This window comes from Eubalaena glacialis, chromosome 11 (genome assembly GCF_028564815.1).
Source record: "Eubalaena glacialis isolate mEubGla1 chromosome 11, mEubGla1.1.hap2.+ XY, whole genome shotgun sequence".
Lineage (NCBI taxonomy): Eukaryota > Metazoa > Chordata > Mammalia > Artiodactyla > Balaenidae > Eubalaena > Eubalaena glacialis.
In genome coordinates this window covers 62,875,485-62,901,780 of record NC_083726.1, presented here as the reverse complement: position 1 = coordinate 62,901,780, position 26,296 = coordinate 62,875,485, and the positions used below count along the sequence as shown (strand labels likewise).

Here is a 26,296-nt window from a genome sequence, read left to right as displayed (position 1 = left end):
TAATCCCAAATGGACCTTATCAAAGTCATGGCTGCTTGGTTTGAGAATGGATACCAAAGGTCTTTTTTCTCCAGTCCATTGGCCTTTTGACTATTCTTGGACACAGTCAAGGAAGTCAGCATTCTGTAGAAGGTAATTAATGAAAGAAAAAGAAGCTTGAAGCTTGAAGGATTCTTGAAGGAAGCTTGAAGGGTAATAAGACTTGGGGGCAAACCACAGCACCTTAGAATGGAAAGGACACGAAACTGAGTTCTCTGCTTTCCCTTTGAAAATGAGCTCAGGGCCAAAAGTGAGTTGTTGTCCCGACAGGTGGTTGGCAGCAGTCCTTTGGTCCCTCGGTGTCAACAGTTGAGCTCGGGTGGTGTTGACTAGTTGCCTCTAGGTTAACACGGCGTAGGCGCCGGGACGATGCTCCTGGGATGCCCAGTGATATTTCGCAGGGCTCAAGTCAGCCTCCTGGTCCACCTGTTGAGAGCAAGCTCCCCTCTCAATTGTTTAAGTGGTCCCTTCATAGCCCAGCAGTGGTGGGGTAGCAAGGCAGGTAGAAAATCGAGTGTTTGGCCTTGACACAGGATCTACCCCCGGGGAACAGTTATAAAGTGGCCCGGGACTGGCAGGATTTCAAGGGCCTGACCTTGACTTTTGGCTGATTTCCTCCTGGAGTTCCCACGGGCAAACTATCTCCCAACAAGCCTCACCCTGGTATTTACAGCGAGGCAGCACGCCTCTTTCAAAGAGGCAGCATAGGGTGCTGGACAGTCACAGAACTAGTCAAAATCATTAAATCCCCAGTTCTTCTCTGGGCAAGTTGTTCAAAAAAAAAAAGAAAATGAGCTCAGTGCAGAAACCGAATCCTCTCAGCCTGTCTGAACCAGTTTGAAAGGAGCCTGTTTTTCCATTCTCGTCCAAAGTTAGCTAGCTCAAGCAAGAGAGTTCTGCTTTTCTCCCTCTCTCCCCACGCCCCCTCCCAACACCCTTCACATTCCCGACATGAAATTCCCTGCGTCCTAGGGTATCAAGTCCAACAGCAGATGGGACTGAAAGCTTGGGTCGAGCTCACAGTTGCAATCTGGGCCCTAGACACAGGGCTGGGGACACGGTGGATGGGACAGGATGTTCCGAGACTGAAGCAGAAAGTTCTGTGATTGCAAAAAGGGAAAGGGGCAACGCTGGGCACAAAAGACGAGGGCAAGCACCCCAAGCAAGATGACTGAAGCAGCTAAAGACTATTTTGTAGGGTGGCCAACTATCCCGGATTGCCTGGGACTGAGGGGTTTTCCAAGTAAGACATGGGGCTTTCCATGCCACAACCTGGACAGTTCTGGAAAATCTGGACGGTTGATCACTTTCTCATCACCCACCATATCACAGAGTAGAGAGTACCAAATTCTCTAGTAGTTTATGGGGGTCACTGAAGTTATAACTCTCCAAGTCTGTGAAACTTACATGCGCAGGCGGTTCACTGGCCTCTCTCCATCCTTACTGGTCCTTCGTCCCCTGCACCCAACACACATTTGTTAACATGAATTCCCTAGATTATTAAGAAAACAGGTAGCTGGATGGCATCAATTTAAATTCAATTCCACTCTCATTTATTCAAGTCCTGTTATAAGACACTGTATTGAGTGAAAACCCAGACAGGCAGTCAGCGTGGTCAAAATTCCCACTTCTTGGTGACCATTAGGGTAGAAGACATTGTGCAGTAAGCTTCTGTTTATTAAAACTTAGCAGAGGATGTTCAGTGACCTGAAACCTGGCGGCAGCTTCCTTATCACAGCTGGTCTCATAGAACTTTCTACCATCTCTCCACAAACCCTATCTCTGAGTCTCAGACCTTCCCCACATCCTCTCCTCAGCACCAGCATCTCCTTCCTTCCCTCTGCTGCAGTCCAGCTCAGGAGACAAATGTCAGAGCAGTTTAGCCAAGTGGCTGCAGGGACCTTAAGGCGCCTTTGTGCCAGTTCTTCTTCTGTGCAGATGCAGCCCTTCACCGGAGTGCACAGCTGGATTTCAGCCCCCGCTCACCCCCTCGCCGGGCCCTAGTGCCGGACACAGCCCGCACGGCCCTCAGGACAGCCCTGGTGCCTGCCCGAATCTCAAGGATAAGCTGGTGTTATACAGGTGAGTGGGAGCCTCTGGCCAGAATTCTCCCTGCTCCCAGGGGGGAGGGTCATCAGGGTCTCCTGGCTTCCCCCACCCCCATCCCCGTGCTGTCGCCTACTTCTCCAGGCCTGCGCTCTGACTCCCAGTCCCCTGGATCTTTTCCTCTCTGAGCTCCTGAAAGAAAGTAATGGACCCCCACCGCCCGCCTCTGCCCACTCTGGGCTCCGTCCACTAGGAACTCTGCCCGGCGCCGCTGCCCTCTGGCTTAGGGATCTGCAGACTAGTTTTCAACGTACGTAGCCTAAGTATCATTAGCCTTCAGCACCTCGTGGATATGCCTCACTAAACTCCTCATTCTTGATTCTTTCTCTCTCCTCCTACTCTGGCTCCTAAGGCTTTCATGGCTGGATAGACCCCCAGCCCTGCAGTGGAGATCAAGCACACTTTAGTTCTCTTTCTCTCCTCTTTTTAGAAAGAAAAGCGCTCTGGACTCTTTAAAACTCCACCCCACCCCCTGCCTAGTCATCACCAAAGCTTTCCTCAGCTCAAATGCACAGAGGTATGTGGAGACAAGAGTCGTCTTGCTCTGGGAAGGACACATTGGCTTTCATTTGCTCTTTTCAAAATACCACCAGCCCCCATGCTTCTATTATTCCATCCATCTCCTCACCTCAGACCACCCCGCTAACCCCAGTCACTTCTGGAAGAAGTTTGCATCATATTTTCTGACCCCCAAGCCCCTTTGTTGCATGACTCTTCTTTTGAAAGAGAACAGGGAGGCCGGGGACAATGCCTTAATCTTTTGATGGTGGCTGTGAAGTCTGATGCTTGATCTGCCTCTTCCTTTGCCCATTTCCAAAACAAACAAGCAGGCTTTGTGAGGCAAGCTGTAATTAAGCCAGTCATCCTAATGACGAGTCCTCAAACGGGACAGAACAGCCCACCCGTATCGCATCCAATAGGGAGAAGCCGGAGTGGTGGGCTGGGGACACCTGCCTCAGGTGTGAGGGGAATAGCCATCCCCCCTTCCCTGTGTCCGTGTTATAACTGAGCCTGCGTGGTCCTAGGGACAGGAGTTAGGAGAGGGACGGGAGAAGGGGAGGAACACCCAGCAGGGCAGTAGCACCAAGGGACCTGGATGACCACAGGCAAAGTAGGAACCGGGAGGAAAAAAATCTAAAAGTAGGAAGTCCAGAAAGAAGTATAAGAAATAAGAAGTGAGTGTTTTAGGAAAAGGGAGCTTTTCTAGCTCCCTGGGCAGTGGGGAGGAAGGGGTTGATCTTAAGGGGAGGAGCCAAAGCGTAGAGAGGAAGGAGGATGAGCCCGGAGGCTGGAGACAGGGGCTTGGCCTGCGCCCCCAGTGGATACATGACAGGCATTTCCATCCAGCCCCAGCCTGGGTGGAAGGGATGAGTTACCTGCTGGCTACAGGGGACCTCTTCACTGTTGGGCAGAGGGACCTAAGCTCCACCTTGCAGGATGCAAGCCTGCCACGGACTTAGGGGCTCAGGCAGGTGGGGCTGAGGTGACACTCAACGCTGGCACCTGAGGCTGGGGTCAGCCTGTGAGCTCCTCCATCTGGAGCTGAGACCACAGCCGAGCCCCTTCAGAGAGTTCTGTCCACTCCCCTTTGTAGAGAAGGAGGCCTCGAGATCAAGCCCCCATCTCCCCGGTGTCATGGGCCACACCCATTGAAGCAAGTGGGACGTTATGTCTGGGCTACAAGGTGTGACACGCAGTTGTGGGTTCAGGAAGCTGGTTGTGAAAAGAGCCTGCAAATCAGAGAGTGAAGGAGAGCGACAGCTGCCAGGATGCAAGTGGTCTACAATGTGAGCCAGGGAACACAGAGGGCCGGGCCACACTGGCTCCCAGTTAAGGGAAAGGGAAAAGAGGGGCAGCGTGGAGCAAGGGTGGGGATGCATGTCATAACAGAGAGCCAAGGAAAGGGCTGCGAGGGACCAGCAGCCATGGGACAGAACCTTCTGGAAATGGATGTGGGCCAGGAGGGCAGAGGAGAAAGGGGGAAGAGCTGCCAGCCTGGGATTGGAATCCAGCTGGAAGTGATCCTGACGGTCATGCCTTGGGTGTAGACAAGGAGTGATCACTGGTTGAGGGCCTGCTGAGTACATTTTAATTCATTTCATCCTCATACCAATCCTACAAAGTCAATACTCTTATTATTTTTCCCATTTTACACATGAAGAAACAGAGGAGCCGGGAGACTGAGTTGCCCAAGTCTCAATGATAAGTGGCAAAAGAAACAAACTCTCGACTGGCTGACTGCAAAGTGTGTGTCCTCACAGACACACTCCAGCCTGGAGCCACGGAGCTATGGTTCTTTCAGGTCCGCTGAGTGGGGAGCAGCTTTAATCTAGAACTTGGTGCTGCATTTGGAGTTCCAGCCAGAAGGATCTGGACTCCCTTAGAGCCCTCCTGGGGATGGATGGATTGGAAGTTAAGAAGGAGGGATTCAGGTGATGAGCCTCGAAGAGGGACCGAATATACAAGGGCGTGTGGTGTGGAAGTGCACCAAGCGGGGAGGGAGGGCCAGGGCGGTGGAAATTGGTCTGCAGGAGAGGAGAGACCCTCAGCGTCTCTCTGGTCTGTGCGGCACTTGCCGAATGTGAGTCTAAGGGCTGAGGGATGGTGCCATAAGCAGAGGGTTAGTCCTACAAGTGGCGGTCGTCCTGGGATGGCAGGAGTGGTGGAGGCCCTGGGAGGGAAATAGAGGCAGCTGGCAAAGGGCAGCTCAAACCTCAGAGCAGCTGCCAGATGAGACCTAAAACGTCTTAAGACACTCCCGGTCTCCAACAAGTCATGTCCCCTTCACCACCTACAGGAAGCCTTCCGAGGCTGTCTGTGTTCAGCTCTGATCCCTTCCTTCCTCTGTAGCCCCTTGGCTGTGTCTCACCAGTGCCTCCATGCCCGGATCATCTACTGCACTGGGGCGGGGGCGGGGTGTGGTATTGAGATCTCAGAGGGTCCCCCTTGCAGCCAGGGCAGGAGCTTACCTACCGTGCAGGTGAGGCTAGAGGACAGTATTGCTGAGGGACGGGGGCTCTTACTCCCAGGACTTCCTGACCAGCACCAAGATTTTCAGGTGCCTGTCAAGGAAGAGCTGTCTGAAGGTCCTGAAAGAGGTTCGGGCTGCGGCAACACCAGCACTACCACAGTTCCTACCCCCCAATCCTGTGAGAGGAGAGATGGGACAGGAGAGGGAGGGGAGACAGAAGCCAGGGCCTGGGCAACAGGGAGGCTAGGCCAGCCTGGGCACGCCAGGGAGCGAAATGGCATCTCCTCCAGCTGGCAGCTCCACGGTGGGCACAGAGTCTGTCCAAGATCATCCCACACCCTCTCCGTTTTAGGGAAGAGTCTTTCCTCCAGAAGCACAGGGCTGGAAGGTGCAGTACCCAGGGCTGATGGCAGAGGGCAGGGTATGCACAAAATACTGGCACAAAGGAGTTACTCTTCCTGCTTGCAAATTAGCAGTTGGTGACTGAACGGGACGGTGTGTCAGTGAAGAGACCCAGTGTTCGCCCTGGCCCTGCATTTAACCCACCTGAGCCAGGTCTCCGGGCACAGTCCTGCTGTGGATTGACTGCTCATGAACCAGTGCACAGCTGGCAAACACAAAAGGCCCAAAGAACATGCATTAATAGTAATTATTATAATAACAACTAACATCTATTGGCTGCAAACTATATTCCAGGCACTGTATTACTTCCATTATCCCTTTTCATATTCTCAACTCTTCTCTACGGTGAGAACTTTGACAGGTAAGGAGGCATCGTGCCTGGAAGCATGGACTCTGGCATTGGACTGAGGGTCAACTCCCAACTCTGCCATTTACTAACTGTGTGACGTTGGGTGGGTTATTTTACCCTTCTGAGTCTCAACATCTTCACGAGTGAGATCTGCATTATTAGAATCGCACCTTATAACCACTATACCTATCAGGTTGTTGGGAGAATTCATCGTTGCCAGACATAAAGTGCTGAGAGAAGTAGCTGGCATATAGAAAGCACTCAGTAAAGGCCAGCTTGTATCGACCCTATTTCGTAAGGGCAGGATCTTGCACCCAGTCACAACTAGCCATTAGAAGAGCCAGGATTTGAAGCCAGACATATGACACTCAGCCAGGACACTAGACCTACGACAGCATGCGCCTGACACAGTCCTGGCTTATGCCTGCTGTCTGCAGATCCAGCTTAGCATGTGTCCAGAATAAAGGTGTCTCAGTTTGGTTGATAAATTCTATAAACTGCATACACGTGGATGCATGTAAAGCACAAATTTATTAACACAAATGTGTTTCATCACTTGCATGCCAAATCATCAGGACACATGCGTGTTCCATGAGCTCTTTCTCCCCAGTGAGGGTCGGTGAGACTGAGCCATGCATATCTGTGGCAAATGTTACATTGAGTGCCAACCGCGAGCCAGACTGAGGGCCCCGGAACAGAACACGGGGCTGTGAAGGGTGGGGGGAGGGGACAGACATGTGCGCAGCTAACGTGCCACCAGGAAAATAAAGCAACAACTGTAATACGGGTTCGGGAACAGTGCTGTGGATGTGCAGGGCTCCGGTCTCCAACCTGCTGCTCACCAGCACTGTGAACACGGGCAGAGCACTTAGACATCCAAGCCTCCATTTGCTGGCCTCTATAGTGGGGGTACCAGGGGAGTTGTTGCCACCAGCCCTAATGTTCCTTCTCATTTAATGCTTGATGACTTGATGGAGCCCACCTGGAGGGACCAGAAAACGCATGCCCATGGGAGGTGGCATTTCAGCCGAGCCACGAAGGGTGAGTGGGCTTTCAGGAAATGGGTCATGGGCATCGAGATTGGAAGTCATATTTGCCATGGTCCTGGGGTGTGAAGAGTCCTGGCCTCTGGGAAGAAAGACTGGAGTGTGAGGCTGGGGAATGACAAGGAGGAGAAGGGGTCACGGGCACCCTGAAAGTCACCCTCGAATGACACTCATCCTTGGAAGGTGGCCTCGCCCTGGAGGACTCTGCCCTTCCGCACCTTGCTCAAGGCAACTGTGCGAACTGTTTCTGAGAGAACACTAACGGAAACACACATGTGCTTCAAAGGGCACCCTTCTTATTCCACTTAATTTTTCTTCACAGCAGTCGTCACTGCCTGACAACGTATCCTGCGTTTGTTAGTTGCTGATTTTTATTCTCCCCGCCAGACTGTGAGTTCTCTGAGGACAGGCTCTGTGCACCCATTTGCTGACTCCACTATTCCCAGTGCCTGACAATGCTGGGCTCACCAAAGCTCTGTCTAGTGAGCCACTGCTTTGTGGACACTGTAGATACAGATGCATCCATAAGCAGGTGGGCGTGCTGGCCTCAAATGTGAGGGTGATAACGAATCGGCTGGAAGAAGAGGAAAGCAGGGCTGGAGTGGGGGAGTAGGACTGGGGGTGGGTTGGCAGGAGAGTGAGGAGGAAAGGAGTGACTCTCCGGCAACAAGAGGCAGTTGCGGGGGACACTGTGGGAGCTTTTGAGAAGTGCAGCAGGAAGCCGCGCTGAAGCTCGAACGCCTGACAGTCTGGGGGCGATTTGGTTCCTTGATCACAGAGGCCTGAGCCTCTTTATAATGGCGGGGGGGTGGTGACTGTGCCCATCTGGCAGGGCCATTGTGTGGAATAGGTGCCCCAGTGCACGGGAAGCCCCAAGCCTGCCCAGAGGCGCATCAGTAACAAATCTCTGCTGTTTATAAGGAGCACCTCTCACCCAAAGCCTACCTGGCCAGGACCAGACGGCAAAGATCCGTGTCAGGGCAGAGACCCAGAAGGAAGAAAGAGCTGGACCAAGAAAAACTGTTCAGGGCAACTCAGATGTCGACATCCCAGGCAACATATTCAACACTCAGAATCAAATGATATCGATCGTTTATTGTGGGGGAAGCAGAGACCTGGACACAATCCCAATCAGAGGACAATGAGAGCCCCTTGGCTGTGAAGGCCCAGAAAGGCACGGGGACAGATGGGCTTTCCCCTGGTCGCAGGGAAGCATCCCGGGTATGTGTGTTATCTCTGCATTTGGGGCAGTGACCCAGTGAAAGGTGACCAAGGAGAAGGTCACCGAGAGAGCCCATGGCTGGACTTCCTGCATCAGAGCATTGCCCTGCTGAGGACAACAGGGAGGGGGGATGGGACTGGGATTGTGGTTCCGGAGGAAGCATTTCGTGACTTGGGAAGGGGACCTGCGGGAGGAGATGAGGACACAGGGAGGAGATGGATGGGGTCTGCAGCTTTCTGCTCACAGAGCCAGCCTTCACTTGCCCTTCATCTCGAGGCCTTTTTGGTTGCACATCTGCTGCCTGAGGTTTCTGGCAGGGAGATCCTTGAACTCACTGCCACAGCTGCCTTTGGCTTTTTTTGTTGTTGTTTTTTTTTAAAGGATTGAACAAATGTTTAACCAAAGAAAATATATGGGTGACAAATAAGCACATAAAAAGATGTTCATCATCATTAGCCATCAGTGAAATGGAAATTAAAGCCACAAGATACCATTATATAACCTGTTAGAATGGCTAAAATAAAAATATCAAATGCTTCTGAGGATGCAGAGAGACTGGAAATCCCATACATTACTGGTAGAAATGCAAAAGAGTATAGACAATCTGAAAACAATTTCTACCTTTGGTTTTGACATCCACCGCCGAGGGTTTGCAGCTGTAACTGCTCGAGGTGCCAAAGCCCACGCTGAAGCCAGCCCCTCCTGCCCCAGCGCTGGTGTTGCTGATGACGGCTGCCACAGGCAAGAGAAGACCCAGCCCGGTGAGCCTCCTGGGGCATCCTGACCACTCCCTTAGTTCTCTCCACTAGGGTGGCTTCATGTGGAGACCCATTCTCCATTGTGTAGTTTTAGTTTACTAAGAGATTTTCATCAGCACTGATCGTCTTTCATGTACTTGGCCCCATGAGTTTGACCTTTTCCTAATTAGTCTGCGTCATCTATCAATATCAGACTATAAGCACAAGTAATCTCTATCAGTGAATTTCTCTCTGGGTAGGACCAGATGAAGAAAGGCACTTCAAGGAGGCCTTCTGATGCTGCTGCTAAAGAAAGGGGCTGCTGGGGCTTCCCTGGTGGTGCAGTGGTTGAGAATCTGCCTGCCAATGCAGGGGACACGGGTTCGAGCCCTGGTCTGGGAAGATCCCACATGCCGCGGAGCAACTAGGCCCGTGAGCCACAACTACTGAGCCTGCGCGTCTGGAGCCTGTGCTCCGCAACAAGAGAGGCCACGATAGTGAGAGGCCCGCGCACCGTGATGAAGAGTGGCCCCCGCTTGCCACAACTAGAGAAAGCGCTCGCACAGAAACGAAGACCCAACACAGCCAAAAATAAATTAATTAATAAAATAAATTAAGAAAGGGGCTGCTGGAAGTATCCCACAGTAGAACCCTGTACTCTCTCTAGCTTTTAAATCTAGAGGAGGTTATTTCTGCTTTTTTAATCATTCAGCCTTTCAGGCTCCCCTCAATCCTTATTTCAATCTAGGGCCTTTATTATGGACTGGCCTCAAAGAAATGGAATGTAGCCATTAAGCCTCATTCTTACAGTAGACTTTGGGATTATATGCTGTTAGATATCATTTAATCTCTCTACAGATAATGCTTTTGTATTTCATGATATTATTTTTCTCCTGGTTACTAAAGCCAGCTCCCTTTTTGTGCCCCTAAGTCTCCCCTGAACCCACTCTGTTATTCTGTTATTCTGAATTTTCTTTGGTGTCATGGAAGTAGAGGGACTTAGACTTCTGGTAGGTGACCAAGGGCAGAACCAGGTCCTGCGGATACTTACAGATGCTCACGGAATTTGGATATTCACCAGACATCCTGAAGAGGGAGAAAAAAGCAGATAAACCCTCCATAAACCATCTCCCCTTTGACCCAAGGAGTCACCTCTCTGAATCAGCCTCTCCTCTCAGACATGCCACCTTCCAGCACATCCCAGCCTCCTCTCTTCCCAAACACCCTAGTGGAACCTCTCAAAAACAGAGAACTAAAATGGAAAATCTGCTGCAAGGAGTAAGCTCTCCATCAAAGTGGCTTTGGGATTATCTGATGTGTGGGATAATTGTGCCCCCGCTTCCGGCCAGTTATGTCATTGGTCTTAGACAATTAAGAGGAGTGAGCTCACATCCTCACTGGGCCTCAGGCTTTGCCAGAGCAACCTTGAGCCTAGATGACTCTTGGAGACCATCTTGTCCCCTCCCCCCACCTTAAGAATGCATCATGAAGGGCTAGGGATGCTCTATTTCTCAATTTCTCTAATTCCTCCTCTATCACCTCTTTGGGATGTTTACAATCCAGTCCTTCTTGCTGTCTAACTCTGGTCTGTCCTACTGCACCATGTCAAGACCACTCTTTATAGAGTTTTACCTCAGTAGGGCCTGAACAAAACCAAACTGTTTGCCTTCAACCTTCCTACTAAAGCACAGAGATAATGCTCCAGACAAAAGGTATCCACCCCTCACCTGCACTCCTCGCCCTCCAGCAGCTTGCAGTAGGTGGCAATCTCCACGTCCAGGGCCAGCTTTGTGCTCATCCAGGGCCAGCTCCTGGTACTCTCGCAGCATCCGGGCCACCTCCTGCTTGGACTGGAGCAGGGCGGCCTCCAGCTCATCCAGCTTGGCCTGGGTGTCCTTCAGGGCACAGTCACCCCACTGCTCAGTGTTGGCAATGGCCATCTCCAGGTTGGAGCACCGAGGGGCAAATGGATTTAATGCTTTGGGTCAGAGTGCAGCTCTGAGATCCTGCTCAGAAGACCTCCCCTCATTTGGTCCTGACTGATAGTAAATGTTTTGAGATCCTCCTGGTTCCCCCGTCTTTGGACATCATCAGAGGTGAATCTGTCCTTCCCCCCAACTCCAGGCACAGTTCACTCCAGCTCATGCCATGGCATGTGAAGGTGGAGTGTCCTGGAGTGTCCTTACCTTGGGAGACAGGAGGGGAAGGGCACTGAGAAGGTGGCCACCTGCGCACATGGTCCCACCCTCTCCCTCCTGGTCTGTAACACTGGCTGTAAGATTCTAATGCCAACCCTGCAAAGTCTCTGGGTGACTGGCCTTAATTCTGCCCCACAGTGTAAAGGTTGTCTTGGGAGATACTATAAATTATGAAAAAATTGGGGACCAATTAAGTTCCTATTAATAAAATGTCTATCCAATAAACCTACCCCACTGAGAATCTGGCCTCCAAAATTCCACAGAGAATCATGCTACGAGGCAACAGCCTTAAATGACACTTTTGCATAACTAACAGGTTTTACATGTTCACAAACATTCACTGTTAGGTGTTACTTGCGGAAGCAAACTGCTGGTGGGGCTCAGCACTGCATCCACATGAAAGCTGGGCAGAGGGAGGGTGATCCTTGAGCCTTTAGTCTTGGGTGTGTGTTCCGGTCACTGGGCTAAGGCTTTGGTGGGATCTAAGTATCTGGCTTCTTCTTCTGGTGTGTCCCCTTCTTCTGGAGTCAAATTTGCTTCACCCCAAGGAGAACAGCTGGTCCTGAGGCCAGATGGAATTTTTGACTGTTATCCAGCTGGCACCACCCTCCTCTGCCAGGCAGGCCCCCAGCCGTGCAAGCACCCACAGTGTTTTGGGTGAGTGATTCACAGCCTCAGTAGAAACACCTAGGACCCAGCTGCCTAACCAGGGAAAAGCATCCGCCATCCTTGGGTCTGTGGAGACCTAATTATTTAGGGGGATGGCAATAAACGTAAGACTAGAATTTGACCAAACTGTCCTCTGTTCTTTTTCACTGACTGAGATCCTGCAGGTGGACGTAGGGGACTCCAGAAGCTTGGGTCTTGTGAATGCAGCGTGAGTTGAGAGGAGGACCTGAATTTTTGGTTCCTTTGAAACAATTAGCACCTGGATTCTGGAGCCACTGAATGCAGAGTCTGCATGTGAAACTGTAGGCTTCTTTGGTGGAGAAGCCAAAAGGGCAGGAAAGCAGGAGCCCTCAAGAGGAGCCGCCCTGGGGACCAAGCATTGAGGTGACCCCCGCCAGCTCCCTGAGGAGGACATGTCCCCTGACCTCCAAAGCACGGTGGCTTTTTCATCACAAAAAGTCACTTTCTGGTAATAAGTTCACCCAACCGTGAACATGGAGCATTTTATCAGATAAATATTGTAATTGGGTACTGAAGGTAGCTTCAAACAACTTGTGTTTTTCGTTCTTTTATGCAGAACTTGATTAAGTAAAAACACCATAAGTTCTTAATTAATCCATCTTTTCTCTTTCCACTGCCATGAGCCTACTGCACCAAGGAGGGTGTGTGTATGTGTGTGTATGTGTGTGTGTGTGCACGCACGCACACGCACGTGCAGGGCATGGGAGGACAAGGAGATGGGGGACTTGACTTGCCCAGGAAGCTAAGACCTTAAATCCTTGCACCAACCTTCACAAACTCTGGGAAACTCGTGGCGTGGGTTTGCTTGCTTTGGAATCACAAGCGTGGCCCCGTGGAGTGCTCTTATGGGCAGCACTCAGTGTAGTGTGCCCACAGCACAACCACAGAGAAGGGCAAACACAGAGCAGAGCCCTGGGCCACGTTTAGTGTGGGAGGGTCTTCCTTCCCCACTCTTTTCTAAAATCCACTGCTGACTCTCCTTCCTCCAGCACGGATTCATCATGTGAATTTTCCAAACCCTCTCACCCACTGCATCGGGTCTAAACTCCATTGCCCAACTTTGAAGACCACCCATAAGCCACCCCTTCCTACCCGGGGGTGTCCTGCTCTCTGCCACCCACCCATCATGGACCTTCTGCTCGGGGAGGGCACCTCTCATCCCAGCACACAGGTCACGCACATGCCGACCTCACATCCACTGCTCCTGCGGGCTCCTTCACCGGACCCTTTCCCTCTCCTTTCTGCCTCCCATCCCAGTGTAATCCCACCTCCTGCAGGAAGCCTCACTCGGGTCCTCATTCAGCCAGAGCCCCTTGGGAGCCCTACAGCACTTAGGGAGCGTGATGCCCAGCGAGGGATGCTTCATCCTTCCATATGGATTCTGACTGTTCTCTCCCGAAAGAGGGACCTTGTTTTACCCTTTTTTCATAATTGGTCTCGTACTGATTGTACCAAACCAAAATTGGTCTCAAACCAATAGGTGCTGTTAGCTGACTCCTTTCATAGAACCCACCTGCTTCTTTACGTTCCCTATCTCCAATCAGATTCTCTGGATCCATCGGTTGAGATCGGAGATCTCAGCCTTGGTGAGTTTGAGGTCATCCCCATGCTGGCCCGCTGTGACCTGCAGCTCCTGGATCTGAGGTTGGGGGACGAGAGACGAGGAGCACAGGACAGTTGAGAACTCAGCCCTTAAGGGTGTTCGGGAATGGGGAGGGGAACCACATACCGTTCTCATTATGCAAGCAGTGCGGGCACAAGAGAAGGAGGGAAGCGGGGAAAGGGAGGGGGAGAAAGACAACCCTTTCCTGCTGGATAGGAAGGCCCGGCCCCAGTTCAACAGGATCCTCGGATTCTCAAACATGAGAGACGTGATGGAATTTAAATTCCCTGTCCTCATTTTGACAAAGTTGGAAACAGAAGAAAAGCTGAGGTAGTGGATTATGCACAGAAACGGTGTCAGAATCTTATTGAGGTTGTGGCTACTGTGGCCTCAGCTCTCAGCAAGGGCCATGGCAGGGGAAGGGCTAAACCATATCCCCAACACCTGCCAAGACTGTGGTTGATCTCTCTGGACCACAGGAAGGCATTTTCAAAAAGCCCAACTCCAAGATTAAGGAAGCCTCTGCCCAGCCCCAATACACGTGCATGCACACACACACACACACATACACATACACGCATGCATGCATGATGACAGGGGGGCAGCTGTGGTCACTGGGCCATGGCACACCTGGCACTCAGCTCAGCTTGGTCTGGTACAGCGCCTCGGCCTCGCCCTTGCTCTCCAGGGCGATGAGCTCGTCCTGGGCGCGGACCTGGGTGATGATGCTGTCCAGATCCAGGTCCCGGTTGCTGTCTATGGACAGGATGACGGACATGTCACTGATGTGGGACTGGACCTGAGGGATCTCCTGGAGGACACTTAGGGGAGGGGAGTTAGTTAAAGGCTTCCCATGAGGGGGGCCCTTCTCTTGATCCTCCCTGGTAAATCCCCCGCTGCCCCTTCCTGCCCTTCCTCGGCATTTGAGCTCGGCCTTCAGCGGAGTCCTGCAGTGCCAGTGCCTGTGGGCGTGAGACGAACGCGTGGAGCTTTCAGCGCCAGCGTGGGACTGCCCGTTCTATCATACACGCAGGACTGCTCCCACCCTATTCCATTCTCCGCACCAACGGCCACCCTTCACCCGTGGAATCAGTCTGAACTCCTTACATGGCACTCAGAGTCCTCTAAGGACTCATGGACGACCCCCCTTCTCTGGGCCCCTCATGCTTTAGCACAGCTTGGGCCTCCAGATCTCCCCTCGTTCTGCTCCTTCAGGCTGGAGCATCGTGCCCTTCCCAGCACCTGCGGAAATCTTACTCATCTTTCTCCAGGAACCTTCACCGACAGCTCAGGCAGAATTCACCCTTTCCTCCTCTGCTCTCCCAAAGCTCACGTACATGCTTTTTCCCTGCCAGACTGTGGATTCCTGGAGAACAGGAATCGTTTCTCCTCCATCATGGTCTTCTCAAAGCCTACCTCACTGGTCAGCACATAGTAGGGCCTCAGCAAATGTCAGCTGCACTGAGTCCAAAGGCCTTTCTGCCAACCTTTGGTCCATGAAACCATCCAGGCCAAGGGCCAGAGCCACTCGTAAGAGGAGCAGACCACACAAAAGAGGTCAGCGGGGTCCTTACCCCTTCATAGAGGCACTTGAAGAACTTGATATCATCTGTCAAGGAGTCCACCTTGGCCTGGAGCTCGACCTTGTTCATGCAGGCAGCGTTCACACCCTGGGGAACACAGAGAGGGGCCAGCTGCCTCCCCCTACCCTCCCTCTTGCCACAAGGAGCCACAGGTTCCCTGCTCTCTCCCCTCACCCCGTGCTTCACAGGGAGGCCCAGTCCCTGAGAGCAAACCAACCAATGTGCAGGGCCACGGCTGCACCTGGATTTAAAGCTGGCAGGTTCTGGGAGGAGCACGCATCCCAGGCAAGGGACTTGGAGAGAGGAGCGGGAAATTAGAATCCCAGCTGCCTCTGTACTAGGGACTAAGTGACCCAAAAGGGCCCTTTCCTCAGCCTGTAAACATCACTGTGCCAGGTGCTCAGGGAGCCCCTAGGCTTCTTCCAGCCCTCCCTGCCCCCCTTACCTTCTTGAGCACCACAAACTCATTCTCAGCAGCTGGGCGTCTGTTAATCTCCACCTCGTACCTGCGTGGGGCAAGAGAAAGGAGACAGCATCACCACTGGGATAGGTCCATTCTGCAAATGCTCACTGAGCAGTTAGCTATCACCTCTGTGCCAGAAGCTGCAGGGCATTGGTCCACAACCTGGGCTTCATGTACCCCCAGGGCACGCAGAGCCTTCCTAAAGGGGATATGACAAGCACACGTTTAAAGGAATCAATGTCCAGCTCCTTCGTTCACAGGCAGGCTACCCTAAAATGTATCTGCCAGGGAATGCACCTGTGATGGAGGCAGAAGCGTCGGGCAGGTTCCGCCGTCCCACCTCCCTTGTGACAACAGAAAGACTCCGTCCCCACTCTGCCAGCTGGCACCTTAGTACATGCCTTAGCCCTGTGCAAAACCTCCCAGGAACCAAATGAAACACTATCCCCACCTTTGTGCTGTATATTATGCCTGTTTCTTATACAGGTGAAGCAAGGTCTTGGAAATAGGGTGTTTGGATGGGAATGGGATATTCTTAATACACATACTGTAGCTTGGAAGGGTAAGAATATTGATCATTTCACTTAAAGACCTCACTATTCCATCCCTTACTATTATCGAAGAACATATTACATGCCCCTCACCCCCGGGACTTGAATATAGATTATAAATTTATAAGGGGGAAAGGGGTAGGTGGGGAAGCTTTGTGGGGCTGAGGTCTCACTTGCCCTCCTCCCCCTCCCCTTGTCCCCTATCCCTGGAGCCATTTGTTAAAAAAGAATAATAAAAGAATTTTTTAAAAAGAACATATGCCAGGACATTTGTGACTGCAAACAAAATAGAGCATTGGAGAGAAATAATTTATGCTAGAAAATGGTTTTTTTTTCATATACTTTAACATGAGCCGTTCTTTTCCACTTTTTACTCCTTCCTAAGGCATGTCACTGGATGCCAAGAAAAATAAAAAGCTTTGTTGGATGGCTGAAGAAGTACAGGTTAGTGAAATGGGTTATTTAAAACATTTAAACAGTGGAACATTTTCTGAGACTGCCAGATTTTTCTAGTTACACTGGGTAAAACACAGAAAATAGTCTATATGATTTATCTCAGATTCTATGGGTGTTATTCAAAAGATAATTGAAAACTTCTTTCTATCAAATTATGCTATGAAATAGTTGTTTCTATTACAATCAGTTTCATCTCATATTATCTTACATTATCATATCATATTCATCCTATTAACAGAAATAAAAGTATATGCTGATTGTAGACCAGTCCGCTTTTAGCAGTTTATATCTTTCTGTTTCATAAAATACACAGAAAAAGTTTGATCATAATGGCTATCAAAATTAATGACATTCATACATTATAAATAACTTTTCATTATTTACTCCTAGACACCAAACACCAGCGTTCAATACACACATACAACATTTACAAAGAAAACAATGTATTTTATATTACTACTGACTTTATAAGTAACTTATAATTTAAAAAATACATTACCATGCATAACTAAAAGTTAAACCATGACAAATTACACATTGATTTATTGTTTTAGAACATAAATAGATGTATTAATTATGTTAAATCTATATCACTTTAATCTTTAATGTTTTCAATAACCTACTGTACAAGATGTCATCCTTAGTTTATTGCTGAGTGGATTTTAAAACAGTCCCCAAAATGCATGTTTATACTTTTATTTGAATTTAGATATGAAGCCAGACTTTTTCTGATAAAGCAACTCTTATTTCTCTGGTTTGACAGTGAAAGCTAGCTTTTCCAATTAAGCTAGATGGTGGATGTTTTCTATAAATTGAATGAGCTAAAGTTTTGGAAGTTGTGTTTGAGTATGTACACATATATAAAAAGTGGGAGCTCTCTGGGGGTGTTCTTTAAGCCTGTCCCCACAATCTGTGTGCTTTCAGAAGTCCGGGACCACATCACCTCCTTCCTCAGGGTCTCCATACTGGGCTCAGGCCAGAGTCCCGCTTTGGGGGACTTCAGAATAGAGATGGACAGGCAGATTGAATGTGGACCAAGAAAAAGAGCTCAGTTCTGACCATCTCCACCCCATTATGGAAGAAATCATCTATCCCTAGAAATCCTGGCACCTGGAAGTAAACCACCAAAATATCAGGTCACACTGAGCCTAGATGCATCACTCTCTCCTCACTGGCTCACCTTGGAGGGAGAAACAACCTTTGGTTCCAAGCATACCCTCAACTGTTCTCTTTAATGGTGGGACTCAGCAGCATGGAGATGCCTCATCATGAAAAAAGAAACTTTTAGAAACTCATTTTTGCTTAGCTTTAAGATTGGTTCTGGGATTGGAAGGATGTCTCATGTCCTGGGAACTCCCATGGAAAACCACACTCAGGAAGAGCTACAAAGCCATTTGGGCTGTCCATCTGGTTTAGAGACAATTCTCTTCCCCCCCATTCCTTCATTTCCAATGTTAAAAATTGAGCACACCATTTCCTAGGCAACTTGGAGCGCCATTTTGGGTAGATCTTTTCTCTTCCTAAGTCTCATCCTGTCTGGATCTCTCTCCCTCCCTAATGGGAAAGGAAGTAGCAATGGTATCAGCAAAGCAACCAAGAAGGCAAAAATGCTGGCTCCAAGTCACAACCTCATCTGTAATCAAGACCCTCCGGTGGTGTTTCTCTGCCTCTCCGCTCACCTCTTTTTGTAGTCCTCCACCAAAGCCTGCATGTTCCTCAGCCCCAAGTCCAGCCTCCCCCGGTCCCCGGACAGCGTCTCCAGCTGCTTGCACAGGTTGCTGGTGCAGCCCTCGAGGATGACCTCCAGGTTGTTCCTACAGTTGATCGGGTCCAGCTGCTGCAGCAGCTCCCACTTGGTCTCCAGCACCTGGGTCTGCTGCCCCAGGAACCGCACCTGGAACCCAAAGGTGGTCATAGCCCCAAATCCTCCCCCACAATGCTCTTGCCTTTCAAGAGTGGGGACAGGGCCCCAGAAATCAGATGTCATCATCCTGGAGTGGGGGTCAGGAAAGAGCAAGATTCATCAGAGAGTGGATTCAGCCAGGAGTACATGCCCATCTTGTCTGTAAGACAAGGAATAAGATCCAGTCTTAAAAGAAATCAGGAAGCGGGCGTAAACAATGCTATCATCTGCCACCATGACTTACCATGGATTGAGGCAGCTTCTTTTGCTATAAATGCTGGTGTTTTTGGAGTGAAGGGAAATGAGAGGCAGGGAGAAACAGTGACTGGGGAATGGCACTGGAAAGTCACTCTGGTGGTTCGCATGTTCTTCCTTTTGTGCAGCCTAAATTGCTCTCGGTTTGTTTCTTTGGTTTTCGAAGCAGATGATCACACCTTTACAAGTTTCCTTCATACTTGACAGAAGATTTCACATTTTTGTACTAAATAACTTCAGGCCATCTGCTACTCACCAGCATTCCTCTTCTCACCAATCACCTTAGCTGTTTCTTCCACTCCTGCCCTCTCTCCTCCAACTACCTCACTCCTGTTACTGAACACAGTGGTGAGGGACACAGACTACTGTTGTCTGTTCTATTAACCTGGGCACATTTCTTAGCCTCCCTCTATCTTAGTTCTTCATCTGCAAGGCAGAATGATCATTGAATCATGGGTGGTGCGTTGATAAATAAGAACCACTTGGGACAAAACCAGGCACTGAGGAACGTCAGCTATTATTAGTATTATGTCCCCTGTCTCTCATGGTCTAGACCTTTCCAGGTGGAGACAAAAGAAGCCCATTCTTTGTCTGCTCCCATTCACTGGGGTCACTGCCTATGAATCTCCAGAGCCATCTTCCGTGTTGCCCCAATTTCTGGGCGCACACATAATTTGGCATGCCCTCCTTCCAAATCTTCTCCCCTCAGCCCCACCCTTCAATGCTCTGGCCCTTTCCTCTCACCTCTAGAAACCTTCTTGGCTTACACCTTTATCCCACTTCCTACCTTCCAAGTCTTTCCCATCCACCAAGCATCCTATCCTGGGACAGCCCCTGTCCTGGAATTGCGTCTCTGTCTCTCTGTCTGATATTGAGAGCCCTCAGAGGGCCCATTCCACACATCTCCTGCCCCTGACACACCGCCTCCCTTCCCAGGGTCTTTTCCTGCAAAGAAGGAGTGAAGTTCCCCTTTACGGGGTGTGTGTGCCAGGCCCAGTTCTAAGCACCATAGAAACATCTGATTCATCCTCATTACAACCCTATGGGGTTAGAGCTACTCTTGTGCCCATTTTTCAGAGAGGAAAGGGAAGCTCAGCGAGGATAACTAACTCGCCCAAGTTTCCACGCCAGTGGCAGTGGCAGAGTACATTGGTCACCAAGGCAGGGACAGGCAGACCAGGACCCACCTTGTCGATGAAGGAGGTGAACTTGTTCAGCACCTTGATCTGCTCCCGCTCCTGGGCACGCACCTTCTGGATCTCGGGGTCCAGCTCCACGTTGAGGGGGGCCAGGAGGCTCTTACTGACGGCGACTTGAGGGATGCCGCCGGGCGGGCACACGGACGGACACGCGGGCCCCAGCCCGGCACTGCCGAAGACGGTGCCCACGAAGCCGCCCAGGCAGCCGCCGCCGGTGACCGAGCAGCGACCCAGCACGGAGCCCGCCCGACCGCGGTGCCCAGGGCCAGGCGCCGGCCGCTCCCGGGGTTGAAGAGGCCCCTGCTGCCGAAGGCGGCCTCGCCCTTGACGCCGGCCCGGAACGAGACGGAGCTGCTGCTGACCCGGCCCGAAATGATGGCCGCTGAAGGCCAGGCGCTCCCTGCCGGGGTAGAGGTGCAGCTGGCAGCTCATGGCTGGGAGGTCGAGGTCACAGGCTGCTGGGCGGTGCGGGAGACAGGAAACGGCGCAGAGCGGCCGGGCTTTCCTTCCCCGCCCGGCCCCTAAATAGCCGGAGCGCGGGTCTTCGGAGTCCGCTTAATTTGTAGGTCGGAGCATCTTTTAGGCCACATGGGGCCTCTTGGTTCTCCATTTAGGAAATTACCATCTCCCCTCTGAGATTTTTGTCTCTTCCTCCCTGAACTCCCCATGAATCCCCTATAAAATGGCCCAGAACCCTGCATTTGCTTTGCTTGCCTCCTGTATTATAGTAATTTGGCTACTTTATCTCCCCTTGCTGCCCTGCAATCACTGGGGCTATCACTGCCAAGATCTCCAGTGGAAGCTTTCAGTAGGTCTGGCCTCTCTGGGTAGGGGAGGGGCCGTGGTAACAGGGGGAGCAGATGTCCAGGCGGGTTCTGCTTCAGAAGGACATGAACAGGGTCAAGAATATTCCAGAGAATCATCCTTAGCCTGTCCCCTGCTGCTTCCCCAGGCCTCTGGATGAAGCTGGCTCTGGCCTGCACTGGAAGTTCCAAGGGCAGAAACTTCTGGTCCATTTGCAGGGACTTCTCAGTCTGGGAGACCGGACACAGTAACAGATAAAGCCAGTGAGAGCTCTGGTCACAAGTGCTGGCAGGTGATTTTGGGACACAGCTAAAAGCTTTCTCAAGAAAAGCATTTCTAGAACAAGAGTTGGGGAGCTACTAGCTAGGATAGTGGGAAGAAGGTGGCCTGGGGAGATGGCACAGGAAAGATTAAGATGGTCTTTCCTGAGGTTTTGGGGTTGTTTTTGTTGCTGTTGTTTTGTTTTGGGGGTTTTTGGTTTGTTTGGGTTTTATGTTTTGTCCTGTTTTGTTTTTTTAATAGCAGAAGAGGATCATTCGTCCAATCAAGGAACCTCTGGTCAGGACGTTTGCTGCCCTGGAGTCTGATTCTGGATCAAAATGTGACGGACTATCAGCAACAGGTCAAGAAAGGCCAAGGAAGACTCTTCCTTTCTGAAATTAAGAACTCGATTTTAGAACCTGATTCCATATAAGCTCAGGAGCATCTCTCTTCGATCTAACCCAGTTTCCTTTTCTCCAACTTAAGTTGCCTTCAATTCTTCTCTTCCCTTAGAAACAGCCCCTTCCTGCTCCTCTGGCATCCAGATGGGGTTCTATTTCATCACTCTTATATCTCAGTCTGTTTGAGTCCTGGGATTCTGTCCCATTCCTCCATCAGATTGACAGGTCGCTCTGGATTAACCCTTCCCTCTGTGCTCCCCCTGGGGCTCAGCCTAGGCCTTGGTACCAGGGACATTCAGGACAAAGGTGAAACAGACTGGAGCTCAAGATGAGGCTCATGCTGTGCCTTCTGTCCTTCCGTGGAGCCTGGACTTCCCTTGGGGCCCTAATGGGCTGGCCACATGGTGCCTGGGGGTAAATGACTGACACAGCCTCCACTGAACCAATCACAGAGCATAAGAACAGCCAAGGTGTTTACCTCACAGGGAACAAGGCTGTGGGGACATCTGTGAGTGATGGAGATGGTGCCAGCCACAGATGAATAGATAGAGGAGTCTGGGGTGTCCTGGTGGGAGGAAGCGGGTGGGCTCTCTGTGCTGCCTAAGAGGAGATGCTATAGTCCATTCTCTCTGGAGAGGGGAGGGCCAGTGTCAGTGTAGCTAGGTGACCAGCAGGCCCTTCGAGAAACTCAAGATTGTGCTTTACATTATTTCATGAGATTTCTCCCTCTCTCCCACGATTTTAGCCAGTTTTTTTTTTTCCCCTATAAGCCCAAAAAAGAGTTTATTAGTTCTGGCCACTGAGAATAGAAAAGTTAGAGAAGGATTTAAATTGAAACAGGAGAAACTTACATAGAACTGTCTTTCAAAGGGAAGCTTTTTTTTTTTTTTTAAGATTTGGAGTTTTCCATACTCTAGTCCTTTTTTTTGTTTGTTTTTAATTTATTTATTTATTTTTGGCTGTGTTGGGTCTTCAGTTGCTGTGCGCGGGCTTTCTCTAGTTGTGGGGAGCGGGGGCTACTCTTCGTTGCGGTGCGCGGGCTTCTCATTGCGGTGGCTTCCCTTGTTGAGGAGCACGGGCTCTAGGCGCGCGGGCTTCCGTAGTTGTGGCTTGCGGGCTCTAGAGCACAGGCTCAGTAGTTGTGGCGCATGGGCTTAGTTGCTCCGCGGCATGTGGGATCTTCCCGGACGAGGGATCAAACCCGTGTCCCCTGCCTTGGCAGACGGATTCTTAACTACTGCACCACCAGGGAAGCCCCGGGCTCTGCCTTTTAAGGGCACAGTCAGGAGCATATGATTTCTGCTCACATTCCATTGTCCAGAGCTGTTTCATGGCCACAGTTATTTGCAAAGGAGGCTTGGAAATGTCGTCTTTAGGTGGGTGGCCATGTGCTCATCCACAATATCTGTTTCTGTAGAAGAAGAGGAGAAAAGATATGGGGGGACAAGCAACAGGCTTGGGCGCACTCTGTCTGCTAGATAAGCACTCTCATCCCTATCACACTCCACTGCTTAAACTGCGCAATGGAGTCCAAATCTTTTTGGGACTGAGTGGGCTCTCAGGACCTGGAAGTTTCGGCATTAAAACCAGGAATATCCCAGGAAAACAGAACAAGTCAGTCAATCTACCCAGAAAGCCTCTCAGGATCTGGCCTCACCCACCTCTCCCACCACTTCTCCCTCCAAGTTCCACCAGACCTCACTTCCTTGAAAAAGCCCAAAAAGCCAAGCTCTTGTCAACCTCCTTTTCATCTATCAGCCTGTATTTATTGACCTCCGACTGCGTACTTGGCTCCAGTCACAGGGGATACAGCACCTCTATGTATAACACTCCCCTCCCCCTGGCTAACTCATCTTTAGCTTTCAGCTTCCAGGGCTCGACATCAAAGAGGTCTCCCCATGCTCCTAGTCTGGCACCTTGCTCCTGACACGCACTTCCCCGAGACTACACTTACTTCACTATACTCCGATCACATGGTCGCTTGCCCGCCTTCCCAGTAGACAGAGGTCTTGGCCACCTTTTTGTACCGATGTCAAGAAGAGTGCCTAGGACTTCCCTGGTGGTGCAGTGGTTCAGAATCCGCCTGCCAGTGCAAGGGACACGGGTTCGAGCCCTAGTCCGGGAAGATCCCACATGCCTTGGAGCAACTAAGCCCGTGTGCCACAACTACTGAGCCTGTGCTCTAGAGCCCAGGAGCCACAACTACTGAAGCCCGTGCGCCTAGAGCCCATGCTCCGCAACAAGAGAAGCCACCGCAATGAGAAGCCCGCGCACGGCAATGAAGACCCAACGCAGCCAAAAAAATAAAGAAAAAATAAAAATGTTAAAAAAAAAGAAGAAGGCCTGGAGTAAGATTAGAGATATAGTATGAGCATAGCTGTATGTATATATATTTATATTTTTTAAACTTACTAAAGTTACTTTAGAAAAATATGTTCCAAATATTATATATATAATGATATTTATGTAATTGTTGATTTTAAATTTTTTCATCTTTCTATTTTTCCACGTTTGAAATAATGAGCAGGTATTACTTTTATAATAGAAGCAACCAAGCCCTGTAAGGCACCAAACTCCTCTGCAGGGAAGTGAAGCAGCCCTTCCTTTAGAAAACACTCAGGCAGATCAAGGACCATGATCCCTTCTTTCCATCACTCTGTAACTATGAGGGCAGCTGCCTGAGGGCATATTCTAGACTTGGGCTCCTCTCACTACTTTTCACCCAGGCCAGGGCAATGCAGGTTATCACACTGACTAGTGGTCCCATCTTGAACCCTTACTCCTCCTCCTTCCCCTGAAGCTGCAGGCCTTGCAGGAGTCACTCCACATACCTGCACACACGTGCACTGGCAGGGCTCAGTCACCTCTCTTAGTTGGTCTCCTTCTCTGGACTCAGGCCAAGAAGCCAAGATATCTCCCCCACCCAATAATCCTGTACCCTCCCTGCTCAGGCAAGCCTCAGTTGCAGGCCCCACCCACTATATGAACACCCCTAATCTGATCACTGAGAGTGGAAATGATGTGGGATGCAAGATCAGAGCCTTGATTTTTCATTCCAGCTCCAATACTTCTTAGTTTTATGGCCGTGGGTTTTTCAATCTCAATTTGGTCACCTGTCAAATGGGGTGATAATGACACCTTCCCTTGCTACTTAAACAAGGAGCCCCCATTTTTTCCTAGTGGCAATCTCATTTAATCCTCACAGCAGCACTATGAGGTAGATATTCTTATTATCTTCATTTTTTAGAAATGGAAATTAAGATGCAAAAGATTAAGTACTTTGCCCAAATGATCCAACTAGTTAAGTAGGATCCAACTAGTTAAGGCAGGATTTGAACCAAGGCTGACTAATTCCAGACTCAATGCATAAATGTTGAATTGAATCAGATATTGAATCCTTAAACACTGAGGAGACTTGGATTGGAAGCCCTGTTGGGAGGTGGTGAATTTTGAGCAGGCTTTGGAGGAAGAAGGGAGCAGAGACAGAGGGTGGTCTTTACAGAGACACTGGGGGACCTCACTAGACCAGCCTGGCTCCGCTAGACATGAGGGTTGGGAAAGAGAGGGTCTGAGGTGGGTCAAAGAAAACTAAAAGGGTAAGAGTGAGACAAAGGTGAGAGGCCAGGTCAGGCTGAAGAGATTAACTATGACAAAATGACAAGAAGAGAGACTGTGGGTTCCCAGGAAGAGGCAGAACATGACTGTGCAACCCTCTCTATTTTTTTCTCTTCCTTCTTAGGCTTTCATTCAACAGAAAATATTTGTGACCATTAGGTAGACAAAGATTTCTTAGGACACCAAAAACCCAAAATATTTTAAAATATTGATCAATTGGAATTCATCAACATTAAAAACTTTTGCTCTTTGTAAGATGTCATTAAAAAAAAAATAAAGATAAGCCACACACTGGGAGAAAATATTCACAAGGCATATATTTGACAAAGGACTGTTATCCAAAATACATAAAGAACTCCTGCAACTCAAGAATAGGTCAAGCTGCCCAATAAAAATCTGCACAAGATCTGAACAGACCCTTCCCAAAAGATCTACAAATGGCCAATACTCACAAGAAAAGATGTTGAACATCACTAGCCATCAGAGAAATGTTACTAAAACGACAATGAGATAGCAAAAACAGCCATTAGAATGACAAAGACTGACAATCCCTATTGTTGGAGAGAAGGTGGAGCAACCAAAACTCTCATACATTCTTGGTGGAAATGAAAAGCCATACAGTCACTTTGCCTAGAAGTGGATGTTCTAGGTCCTCTGGTAAGTGTATACTGAACTTCATAACAACATGCCAAATTGTTTTCAAAAGTATCTGTACAATATGCATTTCCAACAGCAATGTGTGAGTTCCAGTTGCTCCACATCCTCTCCAGCACTTGATATTGTTTGTTTGTTTGCTTGCTTGCTTCTAATAGGTTGGAGTGGTATCTCACTGCTGTGCCTTCAATTTGCATTTCCCTAGCGACTTATGCTGTTGAGCATCTTTTCATGTGCTTATTTATCATCTTTGTCTCTTCTCTGAAGAAGTGTGTTCAAATCTTTTGCCCATTTTCATTGATTTGTTTTTTTTCTTATTACTGAGTTTTGAGAATTCTTTATATATTCTAGCTACAAGTTGTTTATCAGATATGTGTTTTGCAAATATTTTCTCCCAGACTGTGGCTTCTTTTTTTTAAAATTCTTTTTACAGTGTCTTTCACAGAAAAGTTTTTAATCTTGATGAAGTTTAATTTTTTAAACTTCATTTGCTCTTACAGCTCATGATCTTGGTGTTGTAGCTAAGAAATCTTTGCCTAACCCAAGGTCACAAAGAATTCTTTCATGGTTTGTTTGTTTGTTTTTAAGAATGTTTATAGTCTATTTCTGACTCTCTATTCTGTGTCATCAATCTACATGTCTATACCTTACCCACCACCACACTGTATGGGTTACTACAAAAAGTCTTGAAATCAAGTAGTCTGAGTCCTCCCACATTTTTTTTTTCAAAAATTTTTTTTGGTTACTTCAAGTACCTTGCATTTCTGTGTACATTTTGAATAATCTCA

General features: G+C 49.5%; 1 pseudogene; it reads right to left on the bottom strand.

Annotated features, from left to right (window-relative positions):
- Positions 1-8,401: 8,401 nt before the first annotated feature.
- Positions 8,402-20,205, bottom strand: LOC133100666 (keratin, type II cytoskeletal 72-like; annotated as a pseudogene).
- Between the last annotated feature and the right edge of the window lie 6,091 nt (positions 20,206-26,296).